Genomic DNA, 12,540 nt, shown 5'->3' with positions numbered 1-12,540 from the left:
CCTCATAACCCCGCCCCTGCGTGTCAGGGTTCAGCTTGGAGACAGAGCTGGACCCTGAAACTCCCCGCTCCCGGCCCTCAGCAGTGTCCCTCCAGTACAAAGTGGGCAGTGGGTGTGGGGCCACAGGACAGTGGCTCCCACCAGGTGCTTGGAAAACAGATCTTTAGACCCGGATTGGACGGTTTGCTTGTATAGAGATGCCCCAGCAGGCTGCCCCAGGGATGGTGTCCACCTTCGAGGGAGTCCCAGGTGATGCCCACATACGCACAGGTGCTGGGAGGAGGGGTGCCTGTGTGACTGAGCCTGGTTGCAGGAGAGGGAGGGGGCTCACTCTCCCCTGGAGTCCCTGTGCCCACCCCACCCCAGGCTCCGCACCACCTGCCACAGCCACAGGACTAGACCTCAGGTCCCGGTTTGGGGCAAAGGGACTGGAGGGGTCCCTGTTCTTCCCTCCAAGGCTACTTGGAGCAGAGTGTCCCTCGGCACCTCCCTAGGCTGCTCCTGCCCCTGCCCCACCTCTCTCCCAGCTCTCCACCCTGCCTGCCCCCTCTGCCCTCATACCCTCTGGGTTCAGGGCTCGCCACCCACACACCTGCTCTGGGCCCCCAGCGCTCTTCCAGGTCACCAGAGGCTTGTGTCCGCTGTGGGAAGGACCTGCCCTCCGCAGCTTCAGAATGCTCAGGGGCAGCTCAACGGTGACCATCCCTCAACGTGGCCATTGCTCCTCGTCTGTGCCTTTCCAGGTGCTGACCCAAGTAATGTGGATACTGGCTCACTGGACTCCCACAGCACCCTGGGATGGGCTGTTCACTTACCCCTGCTTTGCCCGAGAAGAAACAGGCACAGAGAGGTTAAGCAACTTGTCCAAAGTCAAACATTCAGTTGTAAGATTCCAAAACAGGCCTCCCTGCTTCAGGGTGGACACCATGATCTCCTAGCCTCAGGTGAGCATGTCCTGGGTGTCCATGGCCCATGCTCTTGCAGTCTGTCCTGGAGCCAGGAGAGGCCTGACCACACGCATACACAGGTCCCACAGGGCTCATCGCCCCCCAGGCCAGGCTACTGGCCTTCCCCTAACCCTGGAACTCGACCCAGCCCTCCTCAGGGTCCATGAAGCTGCTCCAAGAGCTAATTCTGTGCTAGGGATCAGGAAGTTTGTGAGGTTTGCAAATGTGGACCAACACAGCCGGGGCCCCTGCCTGGGGAGTCTGGGGTAGGGGAGCAAGCATGCAGGAGGCCCCGCCTCGCCCATGACACTGGCTCCCGCACGGGAACAAGGGGTGGTGAGGCAACTGACCACCCCTGGAGAGCCATGGCTGGTGTGCCCGTGGCCCTGCTCCCTGCTTTCGGGGGCACATCGCGGTGTCTCGCTGGGCGAAGCGCAGAGACCCCACACCCTCCTGTTACCAGAGAGGCCACCACGCTCTGGCCCCTCCTGGAGTCTCTCCAACCACCTCCGAGCCTGTGAAGAGGGCTGCCTACAGCTCTGGCTGAAGGTGGGCGTGGGCAGGTCCCTCGCTGCCAACGAGGTGGTCTGCCTGGCAAGCCCAAGGCCAAGAGCTGCTTTGTTCCCACATTCGAGGCCAGGCGAGGCCTCCTCTGGTCCTCAGGACTTGTCGACCTTGGGGCCTCCTTCAGTGTCCTGCTGGAGTCAGGGAAGGAGGGAGGTGAGCTGGGAGCCCTGGCTGCTCACTGCAGGGGGAGGCACACAGCACGGCCTGGAGGACGTGGCGTCCCTCCCACCAGACGCTGGGAACCGCCGGGGGAGTCGGCACCCACTTTCAGAGACCCCTGGTCTGGGGTGCAGCCCAAATCTGTGATCTCTCACAGCCCCGGCAACTCTGAAGCAGAGGCTGCAGACAGCGCACTGCCAAGACGGACTTGGAGCGGCCTGACCAGGGCTCGGCTGGGCGCTCCCTGTGAGCTGGGGCCCTGTCTGGGGCAGGGTGGGGGCGCCAAGGGCTGCTCAGCTCTGCCTTCCCCTTTGCTGCTCCTAACCAGGCAGGCTGTGCACCCAGCTCCCGCACGCCCTGCAGTCCCAAACAGTGGCCCTCGTGCTAAGTTCACAGGTGCATGCACACAGAGCCCAGTTGAGGCCAGCAGGCCCATCTCTCCTGGGGACCAAGGCCAGGCTGGGGTCAGCTCCGCCCTCAGGCCTCGGCTGCGTGCCCCAGCTCACACACATCTGTCCCCGCCTGGTTGGCTCTCCCTGTGGATTTGCTAATGCAGGAGGATTAATGGAGTCTAACTCATTAATTTGCAGGCCCCTCCCTCCCCACCTGCTGGCCTGAAAGCATTGTGGCGGGAACCTAGTAATCATGGCAGATGAATTCCGTTCTTAGTGCAGGCCCCAGAAAGGAGAAGTGTGATTCGCACGCTCATGAGACTGCTCTGGGGAAGGGCTGAGTCCAGAGTCCAGAGCCCAGCATCCCTGGTGGGGGGTGTGGAGCAGGCTCCTTGCATGCCTTCCCCACCCCACCCTTGCCCCAGGGCTGTTGCCCCTCCAGGCTGCCACTGCCCAACTGGACAGTAGTTTCAGCAGGCCGGTCTCTGAGGGCCCCTCCCTCTGCCCTCTACCCTCCACCCTGTGCAAGGACATTTCCATGGTAACCATCTGCTGGCGTGAACAGGGACTCACGTAAAGGTGTCTGCTCTGGGGAGCATTGCCGGTGCAGTTCTGGGCAGGCTGCCCCGAGGAGCCAGGAGCCCTCAGCAGTGGGAGGGGGCTGAGGAGGGGCAGCAGAGGCCGCAGGGCTGACCACACATGCAGGGGCTTGCTGGGACCTGCTCCCCATGGCCCAGTGGGCTTCCACCTTTCCCCAGTCCCCACTCACAGAAGAGCGAGTCCCTTTCCTCTCCTGTGGAATCTTCTGCCCGCCAGGGGACTCTGCACCTGGGCACATCCTAGTCTCCCTGGACAGCCCCAGAAGCGCTGGGCAGGAGGCAGGGCTGCCCATGCTCCCCAGTGAGGCTCCCCAGGTGTGCTTTCTTGCCCCCCACCCCACCCCCGAGCAGGCTTCCCTCTCCTCCCTGGTGTTCTTCACAGCAAACTCTGGCTGCCCCCGACTCTGTCCACACAAGGACACAGGAGGGGCTCTTGGTGAGGTGGGGTACTTGTGTCCAGTGCAAGACTGGAGAAGAATGAGAGGGAGGGGTGGGCACAAGGGAATCCTGCTTTGGGGGCTCAGTCCAGAGTGGGCCCTGTCCTGTGCACACCCTAACTGGACTTGGGCTAAGAGGGCCCACCCTTGGGCTGGTCCTCAGCTTATGGGCAGGAGAGAAGAGGTGAGCCCAGGAGAGAGGAGCTGAAACCAAGTCTGGCCAGGCAGGAGCAGGGACGTAGGCCTGGCCCTCAGAGGCCCTCTCTCCCCTCCTCAGTGGTGAGTTCTGTGGTGAAGCCTCTCTGGGCTTGGCAGGGCCTCCCACCTTCCCCTGGATGGGCTGTCCCACTGCCTGGCTGCCCCCAGGGCTCTTTCTGGGACCTCTCTCTGGGCACCCAGGCCTGGGTTTGGTGGGGGGCCATGCAGACAAGCTGAGGCTTCCCAAGGGACAGGCTCTGCCCAACACCTGGGCTCCCTCCTCAGGCAGGTGCCCTCCTGGGTCAAAGAGGCCTTTGCCCTTCAGGGCTGGCTCCCTGCTCTCAGCCCCATCAACTGCTCGGTGCAGGAAGAGCCTCCCTTCAGGCTGTTGGGAGAGGGGCCACTGAGCCGCTGCCTTCACCCCTTTCTCCAGCAAAATTCCAGAAACCAAGTGCAAAAGAAACATGAGAATTGGGGCCAAAGTCTTCTCCTAACGCCTCTCTGCTGCCTCCAGGGAAGCTCCTTCCACCCCAGGCCGGTGCAGGGCCACCCCCAAGGCCAGCAAGGGCTGCAGAGATGTTGGACTGACAGCCAGGGTTGCAGGGTCAGCGTCACAACTTGCAAACCCCAGAGGTGGAGCTACGGGCAGTTCCGGTGGGAGCAGAGCCCAGGTCTTCCTGACACAGGGTCCTCCCAAGCCTGTTGAGGCCCTGAAGCAGAGCTGTGGCGGGGTTCCTCCCGGCCCAACTCCCTGCACCCCGCAGCCTCGGCCTGGGGGCGCTGCGGGTGCCACCCAGGGCCAGCAGCTGCCCCGGCATCCTTTCTGCTGCAACTGCAGACTCTGCAGCCTCACTCCCCACCAACCCGGGGCTCCCAGGGCTCCTGGCCTCACAGCCCCACCTCCCTGGGCTTCCTGTGCATGGACCTGTCTTCTCAGACCTTGCTCTGGGCTCCAGTTTCGCGGCCAGCGTGCCTGCCCCTCCTCCATGCCCCAGCCACCTCTCCTAAGTGGTTAATTATCTATAAACACTCGGAGGAGCCGCTGGAGTGATGAATGGGAGCCCAGGTCTGCCTCCAGTCTTGCTGCTGGCTCAGGGAGTGCTCCCTGGCCGGCCTCCAGAGCTGCCATTCAAACTCTGGCTCTGCCCTGCCCCCGTGACCTCAGGCACGTCCCCCGCTCCCTGAGGGGTCCTCGGCCGTGACGTGGGCAGTGATGCTGGTCACCAGTCCTTGTGAGGATGGAGGCAGGGAGCGAGGGCCAGGCTCCCTGCTCCTGGCACGCTGGGACCTGGGCCGTTGCTGGCGCCTCCTGGCAGCTCTGTTCCCGGGGGAGGTCCCTGTGTGGGGTGTGTACAGGGGAGGTCTCTGTAGGCTCACAACGCAAGGACCCTCAGAGTCCAGGCGCACCACCTGTGGGCCAGGCCAGGTGTGGTCCAGCCAGACCTGTGCCGCCTCACCTGGGGGCTCTGCCATCGCGCAGGGGCTGCTGGGCATCCACCCTGTGTTCATCAGGGCCAGACCCCACTCATGGCTCAGCCCCAGGAAACTTACCCCAGGACCCAGCAGCAGGCCTCCTGACCCCTGCCCACTCCCAGTCTGGGGGTCGCAGCCTGGCCCCTGGGGCTGGCCCGAGGCTGGTGCTCCCTGAGAAGAACTGTCCTGACAGGCCATCGCACGTAGAGCCCTTTGTCTTGGCGGCCAGGCTGGCTGCCCGTGAATGATGTCCAGCCCAAGCCTTCAGCAGCCAGCGGTGGGGTGGGGGCGGGGAGGGCCCAAGGCTGCGTCCCTGCAGGGGGTGGGGCCTGTTCCCAGTCTCTGCATGTGACAGTCCCTGGGCCAGCCAGGGATTGAGTGACCCTCCAGAGAGAGCGCTGTCTTCCTGCCACACTCTCTTCCTCCTCCTTCTCCTCTGAGTCACCTTGTGAGCCACCCTTGTGGCCACCTTGTCCTCTTGTGCCTCAGGCCTGTCACTAGGTGGAGGAGTGGCCCTGTAGCCCACTTGGAGCTGAGACACCCCAAGGCCATCCTTGCTGGGCAGATGGAAACACCACGTCTGGGTTTAGCAGAGTGCTCCCACAGAACTCCAGTACCCGGGAGGGCCGACCCAGCTGGGGTTGGCCCTTGGGGCAGACCCATCTTCCACCTGGGTTCGTCGGGCCACACGAGGGCCATGACTGTGTCCCCCAGCCCTCCTCCTGTGAGCACTGGCAAGGAGCTGTGTGTGCTGGTCCCCGGGGGCCTAGCTCTGGTGTGTGGGCTCCAGCACAGCCCATGTGCAGAGGTCGCCTGACAGCTACCAGGACATCCAGGGGGACGGATGGGGCTCTCACTTGCATGTCTTACCAGACCAGGACTTGGCCATTGCCCTGGAAGTCCCCAGGCTAGGGTCCTCCCAGACAGGGGAGGGTCCCTTTGTGGGTGGAATCAGGATTTGAACCTCAGAAAGTGCCCACCTGCCTGAGGGCCTTGAGACGTTCAGGCCCCTGTTGGCTGCAGGATGTGGGGAGGGTCTGTTTGCTGTAGGAGGCAAGCTGAGCCCGCTCGGCCTGCCCTTTCACCCCAGGCATAGCACCCAGGCCCTGCTTTTGGTGCATGTGTGAGCCACAGCACCCCAAGTCAGGAGACCCAGGCCCAGACCTGCTCTGCTCCTCCAGCCACAGGACCTGGGCAAGTCCCCGCCCCCCAGCTCAGCCTCACCGCAGCAAAGGTAGAGAGCTGGCACTGCAGAGGCTCTGCGCGCAGGCGACCTGGCCTAGGGGAGGGTATCGGCATGGTGGCCCCTGGTCCCCTCCCACCTCTGCCCTGCTGGACCACCTGAACAAGCACAGCTCCTGGGAGCCACAAGGCAGGGCGGGGCACCCCTGCTGGACCCTCCAGGCATGTTTCCTGGGGACCTGTGTCCCATGAACAGGCTGGAAAAGGCAGTGGTCAGGGCCCAGGCCAGTGATGTGCCTGCCGTCTGTCACACTACAGGGCTGGGCTGGGTGGCCACCTAGCTCCAGTAGGAGTCAGGGGTGCGGGTTTTTCTGGGGCCCCAGTCAGATGAGGCCCCGCAATGGACAGAACAGAAAGCCCTGGGCAGGCTGTGGCCAAAGCCAGCAGGATGGTTGAGGGCCGGAGGCTGATAGGCAGGGTGGCGTGACAGATCCGTTTCTGTGGATGAGCACAGGGTACGTGTGCCCTGTGTGTGTGCCCGGTGTGTGTTCAGGGGAGTGTGCGTGGGTTGTATGCATGAGCATGTGCCCAGGTGGGGAGTGAGCTGTGTCCCCCTCACTTCCACCCCATGCTGGTGCCCAGCTCTCCTGGGAGGGGCCCTGCAGGGAAGGACAGCCCCCATCTGCAGCCTCACCTCCACACTCCTCGGGTCTGGGGTGGGGGGTTCCACAATGCTGCCTTTTCTGGCCTGTAATTGTGGGAACTCAGGACTCCAGGCCCAGAGGCTCATTTCAGAGAGAAGACGCTTCTAGGCAGCTGGGTTTTCTGATCAGCACATTGCTCCAGAAGGGAGCAGGAGGCAGGGCTGTCCTCACCACCACATCCTTAGTGTCCCCAGGCATTTGGCCTTCTCCTCCTCCCCACTGGAGGCCTGAGACTCCAGAGGCCCTTGGTGAGCCCACAGCCTGCGGCTCAGACACCTGCGCTGTCAGCAAAGCAGGTGCTTCTGGATGTGCTGGGTTGTGTCTGAGGCCACCTGACCACCAGCCCCTGCGTGGTCTTCCTCTGCGAGGTGCCCTCCCCAGCACTGCCCTCCCCAGCACCCAACATGGCGACCCTCTGGCCACCCCCGTCCCCAGGCTCCTCCCTCGTGGGGGCTGGCCCCTCACTAGTGTGTCCTTTTCCCAGTGCCCTCAAGCGCTGGTCAGACTGCAGCACAGTGGACGGCACTGGAGGGAGAGTGTCCTTGTGTGTCTCTGTGGCAGACTCATTTCCAAGCTGCCCAAGCCCCTGTGTGCAGGGGGCTGTTGCAGTCAAGCTGCAGGGTCCTGCTGTTCCAGAGGGCTTCCGACTCCTGGGGAGGAAGCGGCCCCCATCCTCGGTAGGACACCCTGGGGGGTGCACCTTTCTTGGCTTGAAGCCAGAGATCTCCTGTGGGGGCAGCAGGGGTGAAGCTCGATGACGTCCCACCCTCCCATGGCAAGGTAGCTGACTCACGGTCCCAGCCTACCTGGGGAGGGCACTGGGGCCAGCCGCGGCAATCCCGGAGGCCGGGATGGGGAAGCAGCCAATGGTGGGGAGCCTCAGAGAGCGAGAGGGGCCTCTGCGTGGCTGAGGTGCCCCAGACCAGGTCCAGGTCCGTGATGCAGGGAGGCCCAGCTGGGCTCTCCAGTGCCTCCCCCACAGGACAGGCACCTGGACACTCAGCTCCTGCCCAGGAGCTGAGCCAGCCCTGGGTGAAGGTGCCTTGGAGGAAGGGGAGGAGTTCACTGGCCGGGGCCCAGCTGGCGTTGCTGTGGACACTGCGGCCCTCGTGGGCGGGCAGTGCAGGCTACCGGGCGGGTGGCTCAGACCCCACTGCCTGCGTGGAGCGCTTCCTTCACTTTCTGGAGTATCTGACATCTGTCACGCCAGATGGGTTGTCACAGCATCTGGGGTGACATTATTATTCTGTTACTTCCATGTCATGGAAATGAAGGCCACCTGGCCAGAGAGGGGGATGCAGGTCCTCTGAGGCCAGGGTTCTCCCCACCTCCTCCTACAGCTCAGACCTGGGCACCTGCGTCCAGCAGCTTCCTGACCCTCTACTGCCCCTCCTCCCTCAGAAAAGCGGGTGCACCTGAGCTGTGCCAGCAGAGCTTCTGCTCCAGGGCTCAGCAGAGGCCCTGGTTCCTTATCGACAGACGGCTTGTCCTGCCTCCAGCCCGAGAGCCTGCGCTTCACACAGAGCCCAGGAGCCAGCACAGGTGTGTCCCGGCCACTCCCCGCAAGGCTACAGCTCCTGGGCGTCCACAGCCTGGAGGGCACTTCTCAGAACCTCCCTGACTGCCTGAACAGGGCCCATCATGCTTCCTGGCGGCTCTGTTCTGCCCGAGCTTTGTTCCAGCGTTCGCTGAGCCTGCGTGGTCCCAGGGCCCACTGGTTTTCCTCTCTGAGGCACGTAGCACACCCTGCCCGTTCTCAGGGAGCCCTGGACCTTGTCCAGTACTGGTGGAGATAATTACCCTGACGTCTGTCTGCAGAGTTTAAATACGATTTCTCAGCATTGGAAACAATTCTGGCCGTGGTATGTTTGGATGGGCTGCCACACACCACTTCCCTCTGGCTGGGCCCCATCAGAGATGGCCATTTCCACTCCGAGGGCCAAGGGCTCCTTCCCGGTAGGCAGTTGGCACCAATAACAGCTGTGGATATCACACACTGGAGCTCTGAACCTGCCCGTGGGGAGAGTCGCTGCCTCTTGGACACCTGGACGTCCCCACAGGCTGTGCTGCCCAGAGGGCAGCTTGTTCTGAGGTGGTGCATGGAGCCTGGGCCTCTGCTGTGGCTCCTGTGTGCTGCACCAAGGCTCCACTCAGGGAGGTGGAACAGAGGCTCAGGGTGCTGGACTGTGGCGGAGATGGGCACTGGCAGACAGGAAGACTGTGCCAGCCAGGGAAGCCACCTGGTGGCTGCTGGGCAGAGCAGCAGCCCCCAAGCGGGGAGGGCTCTGTGATCTCTAAAACAGAATTTCAGAGCGTCCGAGCTACGGGAGAGGGCAGGGACCCTGCGCCTTAGCACTCTCTTCATGACGGTGGAGACCAGGCCAGCACCTGGTCCCCAGAGGTCTGCAGCAACTCTTGATCAGGTTGCGCTCTGGACCAGATGCACAGCCGAGTCAGAGCTCTGGCCACAGTCAAGGTGGTCCCCATTTTCACTCAACCAACAACATCAGGGCATGTGACCAGCCCCACAGGGGCCTAGACCAAGCAGACACCACCCCCACTTCAGAGCTCAGGTCCAGGGTGAATTTGGGGGCAGAGGGAGGGGACAACTAGAGCAATAATTTCACTGTCCTCAGCCCTGGAGGACCCCAGGGGCCTGCACGGTCTTGTGCTTTCCTGCTCTCTGCTCTCCAAGGTACATGGCTGGTACTGGAAGATGGCAAGCCCCTGCCCACACACCTACCCCTTGCTTCGCCTCACCCTGACGCCAGGTGCTCCTCTGTGTGCAGCTCCTAGAGGAGAAGCTGCCTCCTAGGGAGGCCCCTCTCACCCTCAGAGACAGGGCTCTCCCCCCAGGGCTGCATCTGCATGTGCCTCGGCCACCCCAGCGTGCCTCGTGCATTGCTGAAAGAGGGAAGGACGGGGCAGTGGTGGTGGACACAGGCTTCACATGACTCGGTACCTACTGGGGAGCAGCCTTGCGTCAACACACTCTGACAGCCTGACGGAGGAGCCCGCTACAACACAGAGGCTTAACAGGAAGAACACAGAATTGACTTTTTATGTAGAAAATCTGTCCCAGGAAAACAATCCTGCACCCCAGGAGGGAGCCCGGGAACTGGGCACGGACCAACCGACCACAGGTGCTTGACCCCAGTCTTCTCCCTCAGTTAAGTGGCTCTGAGAGGCTTTAGTCAGTACCAGCTTCATGCTGGGTTTTAGCCCTGGTCTGGACTGCCAAGCAGCAGAGTCTTCAAGACAGCTCCCTGCTCCTCATGGTACAGCCCAGGGGGCAGCAGCCTGCTCTTCCTCCCTGCCCTGCTGTTCCTCACCTGGGCTCTCACCTCTATGCCTGCAAAGAGTGGAAGACAGAGGCCCTGGGGTCAGTCAAGCATTTGGGAAGCTCCTGTTGGAGGCTGGTGCCACCTGTCCCCTGCTCCTGCAGAACATGTGGCCTAGGGAAAACTGGATCTCCACCTGGCAGGTGGGCAGTTGATGGGCAGCAGCCAGGGCCTGGACCCATCTGGCCTGTGGCAAGTCCAGCCCCAACACTCACCTCCTCAATGCAGGAGTGGGTCTCCCCGGCCAGCCTTGGCTCCTCCCTGAGAGTGGACTTGCATTTAGCACTCAGTCCTGGGATCCAAAGAGACGAGGCCATGGGGGTTCTGCACAGGATGCTCCTGCAGCCATCCTGGGGTCAGGGCCCAGAGCAGCTACTTCCAGGGAGCCAGGGACACCCAGGGAACATGGACACAGGGCCATGAAAACTGAGGGACACTGAAGGGAACCCGGCCAGGGAGAACATCTGGGTTGAAGGTGGAGGTCACTCCAAGGCCCTGGACTCAGATGGGCACCCAACACATTCTGCCCTCCTTGTGGCCAGTCCTAATTCCCAGGTAGGTGCATGACCCAGGTGATGGCTGGTCACTATGAGGCAACTGCATTTTGAGAAAAACCAAGAGCCCAACATGTGGTACACAGAGAGCTTCCAGGAGCTGGGCACACTGAACCCTGGTCAGTAGGGCCCATCTTCCTTGACCTTGCCTAAAAATCAGGGGCTGATAAACCTCAGGCCACACCTGCAGTGAGCAGACTGTGCTGGGGAGGGTGTGGATGGGAGGGAGGAGTGTCCCAGCCCGCACCCTGGCAGCTGCAGCCTGCAGCCAGTTACCTCCAAGCCCAACCACCTGGTGAGCCACCTCCAGGAAACTGGCGAGGCAGAGAGGGGACCTTGCCAATTAGGCCTCCTGCACCTCCTGCAGGCTTGACTAGCTGCAGCTCCTCCGCTGCCCCAGCGGGCTTTTTGCTGTCTCTGTGAGACAGGACACCAAGGCTGAGCCAGGCAAGAGCCTGCTCCTTCATTTCCTGTGACTCCAACGCCCCCCAGCCAGCTGATCCGGCTCTGCAGCAGAGATGCTTCACTCAGAGATGTGTGCTTTTAATAGGATTTCTGCACCCAGGGCTGTCCCCAGGGAGGAGGTGGGCAGGTGGGAGGAGGCCCTGGGACAGGACTGGGTGCCTTCCGCCCCCACCCCTGCCTCCTGGGGTGCCCAGAGCTTCCCCAAAGTGATCTTCCAGCAATGCACGACTTCCCCGGCCCAGGGTACATTCAGAGTTTGGCAGGGCACCCCTGTCCAGGGCTTAGGGAATACCTGGTGTCTCCTCCGGAGCCCACCCACTAGGCCAAGCCCAGGGTCTACCCCCCTGCAGGCTCTGGGACAGATGACCATGGCACTGTGGGCTCCAGGTGGAGGTGGCTACTTTATTCTGCTCACAAGACTGGTCTTCAAAGGAGAGCTGGCTTGATGGCTTCTATTTATAAGACAGAAAAGGCAGAGCTGCTTTCATAGGGTGCTGGGGGCTTTGAGTCAACCAACCAGTCCGACACCACCCCACCACCCGGCACCTGGCCAGCCCTGTGCCCCACCCCCAACCCTGCACACAGCCCCCTGCATGGCTCCACATTTCCCCAGAAGCCAGGCTCCAGAAAGCAGGTCAGACACTGCCAGCTCTGCTTCTGGTGACTTGGGATTTTTTCCTAGTTTCCTGAGTGACAGGGGAATTTAACCACTTTTGTGGATGAGGTACACCCAGGCTCACTCCCATGGTCGCCTTCCCAGGGGCCTCACCCTGTGCTACCCACATTGCCCAGGAAAGGTGCAACCTCCACAAGAGTGTGGCTTAAGGAAGGATATTGGCCTGCTCCAGCCCTTGCAGCTGGATGGCAGGGTGGTCCTGAGACTCCCCACGCTTGCCTTCCCTTGAGTGCATGAGAGGTCCACTAGGGGCATGGCCCAGGCTTGGTGGTGACTTGAGGCAATGAAGGGAAGTGCCCTGTGTGGTTGGTAATCAGCCAAGGCACATACAGCTGGTGGAGTGTTTCTGGCCCATGCAGGCCAGGGCTGGGATGGATGCAGTGCCAGACCTTGTTCTCTCTGGACAAAGCTGGAGTTGGAGGACTGGGGACTTCTCTAGGGCTTATGGGTTGCCTGGAAACACTTGGCTGTAGAGAAAGCTCCAAGCCCTGATGGATTCCAGAGCCTGGAACTTCTGCCAGAGAGGCACAGGTGTGTGACAAAGATAACCAGTTCTTGCCCTGGTTCTAGGTCCCCAGTGTCCAAAAAGGAAACAGTCAAAGAGATAGTCCTGGGAGCCACAGACCTTTGTTAATGGAGTGACTCAAGGTTCTGAGAAAATGCTGGTGCTGCTGGTGCTGCTGGTGCTGGTGATTGTGATGGTGATGGTGAACATGGTGATGTGATGGTGATGGTGATGGTGATGGTGATGGTGGTGGTGGGGGTGGTGATGATAGTGATGGTGATGGTGAACATGATGATGGTAATGGTGGTGATGATAGTGATGGCGGTGATGGTTATGGTGAA

This window comes from Sciurus carolinensis, chromosome 2 (genome assembly GCF_902686445.1).
Source record: "Sciurus carolinensis chromosome 2, mSciCar1.2, whole genome shotgun sequence".
Lineage (NCBI taxonomy): Eukaryota > Metazoa > Chordata > Mammalia > Rodentia > Sciuridae > Sciurus > Sciurus carolinensis.
The sequence above is the reverse complement of the archived record's forward strand: the minus strand, read 5'-3'. Positions refer to the sequence as shown.